Source organism: Schistocerca gregaria, chromosome 3, assembly GCF_023897955.1.
Source record: "Schistocerca gregaria isolate iqSchGreg1 chromosome 3, iqSchGreg1.2, whole genome shotgun sequence".
Lineage (NCBI taxonomy): Eukaryota > Metazoa > Arthropoda > Insecta > Orthoptera > Acrididae > Schistocerca > Schistocerca gregaria.
Window position 1 is genome coordinate 218679491 of NC_064922.1, and position 6000 is coordinate 218685490.

Sequence of the window (6000 nt, forward strand, 5' to 3'; positions counted from 1 at the left end):
ACACGAACACCATGTGAGCTTGTTCCCGACATGAATACCACTCTGCTGTTTACAGTACGCCGTGTTACTCACATAGCCTGTAACATAGAAGGAACACACAGCACGTCAGCACGTAGTCAGTGAAACTATCATTCGTCAGCGTCATCTACTGTAGCAACGATGCATTTCGAATACGTGTTCATAGTACCCTCTTTCCCCCATTTCGGTTCCTGCAGTTTGTCGGTTTTATTAATGTTCACTTTGAACATCAGGATATATGTGGAAAAGCCTCAGTCTTTCAGACGAAGCCATGCATGCTCATAACACGTTATACATAAGGTTTGATCGATTACACATTTTGTGACTAGACCGTAAAATTACTCGAAGTGACAGCGATTATAAATTTCATTTGTGCAATCGTTTAGGCATGCTTTTCTTTCTATTGTGCAAAGTATTTCCTACTCTTGAATAACTGTGTAATATGTGGCCAAATTTAGGTACTGCTCACACAGGAACTGTCTGCAGGGAAATATCTTCTTTAAACGATCATAAGAAACTGAGGAATGACTTTGACAGAAGCTTCACTTCGTTGTACTCACGGCAGCGTTCTTTAAAGAAGGATAAATGTAACACAATACCTATGACAAACAGAAAGAACAGTATAGTTTAGTGGTGAACATTTTGAGGTCCTCTAATTTTATGAATAAATTTGAGTTGTGTGTCTTGTTCAGCAACATGATTTTTGTGCCCTCCCACCAGGTATCGAAAGGAGTCAGTGCATAGAGCCGTGCTCACTCTCAACTATGCGTTTTCTTGAACTTCGCTGTCTCTCTGTGTTTGATTTTCCACCCTTGTCGCGGTTACTTCGTGGTTCATCTTCCTTCCACGTGTGTCAGCAACGATGTGTATCGATATTTACACCGTGTACCATATGCGGTTTTGTGCATATAGTTTCCAGCTAGGGTGTCTGCAGTGAATTGGTCCGTTGCTGCAGACCATGGACGTTATCTCCGAGCGGTTCAGACGGCTGGGTCTGCTGGGGGTCCCTGCAAAGTGTCGGGACATGTGTTGAGGTGTCTGATCACTACTAGCTTCGTGGTTCACCGATCCAGGACGTCAAAGTCGGGTAGGGGTTTCAACTACCCAAGCCACGTTCATTCATGTTGTGGGGTTCGTTTCGGCGGTTCGATGTTGGGGAGCTTTTCCTGTGAGCAACACCAAATGTTTATATTGCTGAAATTTAGCCGCCATGCTGTGCAGTTAACTATATTGGTTGACTACAATTCAAGTGCGCCAGCAGAATTTTCTGCCTTGTGGCCGATAGTGTTCCAGTTACCTGCCCTGGCCGCTAACGTAATTTCAGGCAGCGTCCTTCCCTCACCTGTTGTCGTTGTCCAACATGGTGTGCAGTTTTGAGCGCTTAATACATATTTCATTCTGTATAATCACGTTCGCAACATTTTGTGTTTGAGTTCTCATGCACCGATTGTTGGCAAACAAGTTGCTTTGTCGGTCGGTCCGTGGCTGTCCCCTGGTTGGTCTCCTATGGTTCAAGTGTAGTTGGAGTCACCACCTACCTGTCTCACCTAAGTGAACGATGGCAGATAGACCTCCCTGGAAGCTTCTGAGTGCCGCTTTCCTTATTGTCCTTCTCACCGGTGTTTAATTATCTCTTTATAATCTATCATAGCCAATGATTTAACATATTCTTGGTATTACTGGATTTTACGTTTTCTTGAGTTTTGGAAAACATATATTATTTGAAATTTAACTGCATATTATTACCACATTAGATTTATCTTGTTGCTTTAAGGTTTCTTATTTAGAGGATGTACCGTTTTGGCTTAAAGGTGTTATTACGTTACACAAAATACAATTCTGTGAGAACCTGACTGACACCTTATTTGGCCCTTTGCACAATCCTAATCACCTGTTCTGCCAAGCGGGTTTAGCGGGAGTTTCATGCATGAAACGGAAAATCAATATTAAGGGAAAGAATGGCTGATTTAGATTCGGACGAAAGTTTTCTTGGAATGTAAGATGCATCTGTAAAGGAAATTGCGTCCTTGGAGTTGATGAAACTACTCCTAGAATATTTTTCTCTCGTTTGGAGTCCTTATCAAGTAGCCACAGCAACATACATTGAAATAAGTCGAAGGCACCCTCCTATGATCGGGACAGGTGGGTAACGCCTGTAACAAGAGAAAAGCTCGAATAAGCGAGTTTAAATCCGTGGAGCAAAAACGACATTGTTCCCACAAAAACTCTGACAGATTTACAGATAATTTGTTCTATTCTGACAATGCTACAATCATTATGAGACCTACATATATCTGTTGAGAGAAAGATACAAGGGATTGGGTCGCTTACAGAGGTATTAGACAGTTACTATTCCCTCGCGCGGTACGGTCAGAACAAGAAATAAAACTGACAATAACTGTACTATATACCATCCACCACGCCCTATACATTGACGAGTGTGTTATTTACGTAGACAAGTAGATACAGTAGTAGCTGCATCAATTTTGCAACCTGTATAGCCTCAGACCACCAGCAAATCAGGAATATGTCCGTTCCACTACTTATACTACTACTAACTGTTACCCGCAGCTGTGCTCAGTTACCACTAGTCTTGTTATGATCATCAATATTGAGTAAATAAGTTATTGTACATGGAATAACTTCAGCTTCCCTAGTTGCCTGCCTGTTGGGGGAAGGATAGCTCGTGCTGTGTGTCTGTCGGGGGGGGACTGGTCTTCAGTAGCAGCGCTGAAGCAGCTGAAAATTACATAATATGCACATATGTTAGAAATGTAATAACCTTCTAACACCGGATATGTTTACTCATGTAGAAAAATGTCTTCCATTCCAAACTTCACCCTCTGAGGGGTTGATTTTTTTTGTTTGCTTTCTAATGTAGCGTATGTCCTTCCTGATATTTCAAACTCTCTACAAGCTATTTTTCATTGAAATCTATTCAACGATTTACTCCTGAAAACATAACATTAAATGGTATTTTCCAATTTAGCCATGTTCCTATAGAACTATGGGTTAAAGACGGTTGGAACTGTATAAGCATTGTGTTCATTATGGTCAATCATATTGCATAGAACATTTCAACCTATAAAAGAAGTTTGATGAACAAGATAAAAGTGCAAATGTCAAAGATAAAATAGTATTTTCAAAAGTTCATTTTTACCCAGGGTACAATATTCCTCAAACCAATAATTGTAGTATACACTTTTTATGTTCTTACTCTGAGTTCAAGATATCTCGGCCCCGAACTTCGTAGAAACCGGTTCAGCACTTCAGTCGTGCAATCGTAACAGACAGAGTGGTTTTTTCATTATAATTTTCATATGGATACTGATAATATGTAACAGTTTATCAAAGGAAATTTTCCGTGTACTTCCAAATGTAAAAACCAGAAGTGTATGTAAATGTAGGATATTTGTGGATGTCCATCTTACTGCATGGGCGAGGGACTTCAGTTGACGATATATAAGAGCAGAAGTACCACCACAGCTGTCTCTTAAGAATATTTTTATTCTATTGCACGAGTAGTGACAGACTCCTGTAGAAAGCTAGGCCTGTTTGCTAGTACCAAGGATCCCACAGTAAAGACGCGAAGGAAATTAAATACTCTTTTGACGGTGGTGGGGCCTGAGGATGGTGGTAATGTTCCGTGCGATAGAATAAAGACAAAGATACAGCTGTGGTGGTGCCTTTTCTCATATACATTATGAAAATACACCTCATTTTTGAAATTAATATCTGTTCCTACCTCCAGCTCCTGCTGCCCGACGCTGAGAGAACCACTCACCATAGTCGAAGAGGAAGACATACCAGAAAAGTAAGACTGCGGTACGGCTGGTACTGTTAGCTAGTGGTGTAAGTAACTAACATGAGGCCACTTTATCTCTTCACACAACTACAACGTTGCAAGAAATGGAATAGATAGTCACCAGTTTTCTATGTTCTTTAAAGGTAGAAGATATATATTTTTATGTTAAGCTTGTGACTAGATGATAAGCTACGCGTGCGTAAGGTGTGTGATTTACTGAAGGATAATTACGATGATAGCAACTGTATGCTGTTGAGTACTGTAGATAGTGAGAGACAACATTGAAAGTTTTCTTCACAATATTGCTTTTATTTTCAGAGGACACCACAGAGGAAATTTGGTACAGTCTCTTAAAAGACCTGTTCCAGTTCATTTAATCACTTTAGACAAAGCACTCGGAACCAAATTCACACTTATATCAAATAAAGAATTGTTTGAAGAATCACGATAATTATGTCTGCAGATTTCAGAAATCTATTACAATTATCGATTCAGTTTTGTAACAAAAAATAAATTAAAGCATTTCACTCATATATCTAAAATACGTATTTACTGGTAAAATGGTAAAATAGATTGACTACAGGTCTCAAAAATAACACCAACTCGTAAGCAGCTCCTATGTAGTAAGAATACCCAGTTAAGACACCAAAGAACCTCGGCCCGAAACAGACGTTATGTGTACCTTGCAAGTTACGAAATCCACCATCCCCAATGGGCCAGTTAATTATAGCATAAGAGATGAGGTGTTACACACAAGGTATACACTTGAATCCGAGAAGAACATACCATGCGCGCTAAAACATGAAATGCATTCCAAGGATAACCACTAGTTACACTATGCAAGGTAGTACACTGTAACCGATAATCTGAAGGCACAAATCTTCAGATTATGTGACGTTAATGCCCAGCTGCCTCTAATTTTGCATCAATAGTTTTCTGGGAAGTAATCTCTGATGTGCAGTATTAAATCTACATCTACACCTACATTTATACTCCGCCAGCCACCCAACGGTGTGTGGCGGAGGGCACTTTACGTGCCACTGTCATTACCTCCCTTTCCTGTTCCAGTCGCGTATGGTTCGCGGGAAGAACGACTGTCTGCGCGCGCTCTAATCTCTCTAATTTTACATTCGTGACCTCCTCGGGAGGTATAACTAGGGGGAAGCAATATATTCGATACCTCATCCAGAAACGCACCCTCTCGAAACCTGGCGAGCAAGCTACACCACCATGCAGAGCGCCTCTCTTGCAGAGTCTGCCACTTGAGTTTTTTAAACATTTCCATAACGCTATCACGGTTACCAAATAACCCTGTGACGAAACGCGCCGACTTCTTTGGATCTTCTCCATCTCCTCCATCAACCAGATCTGGTACGGATCCTACACTGATGAGCATTACTCAAGTATAGGTCGAACGAGTGTTTTGTAAGCCTCCTCCTTTGTTGATGGACTACATTTTCTAAGGGCTCTCCCAATGAATCTCAACTTGGTACCCGCCTTACCAACAATTAATTATATATGATCATTCCACTTCAAATCGTTCAGCAAGCATACATCCAGATATTTTACAAAAGTAACTGCTTCAAGTGTTTCTTCCGCTATTATATAATCATACAATAAAGGATTCTTCTTTCTATGTATTCGCAATACATTACATTTGTCTATGGTAAAGGCCACTCCCTGCACCAAGTGCCTATCCACTGCAGGTCTTCTGGCATTTCGCTACAATTTTGTAATGCTGCAACTTCTCTGTTTAGTACAGCATCATCCGCGAAAATCCGCATGGAACTTCCGACACTATCTACTAGGTCATTTATATATATTGTGAAAAGCAATGGTCCCATAACACCCCCATGTGGCACACCAGAGGTTACTTTAACGTCTGTAGACGTCTCTCCATTGATAACGACATGCTGTGTTCTGTTTGCTAGAAACTCTTCAATCCAGCCATACAGCGGGTCTGATATTCCGTAGGCTTTTGCTTTGTTTATCAGGCGACAGTGCGGATCTGTATCGAACGCCTTCCGGAACTCAAGAGAACAGCATCTACCTGGGAGCCTGTATCTAATATTTTCTGGGTCTCATGAACAAATAAAGCGAGCTGGGTATCACACGATCGCCGTTTCCGGAATCCATGTTGATTCCTACAGAGTAGATTCTGGGTTTCCTAAAACGAC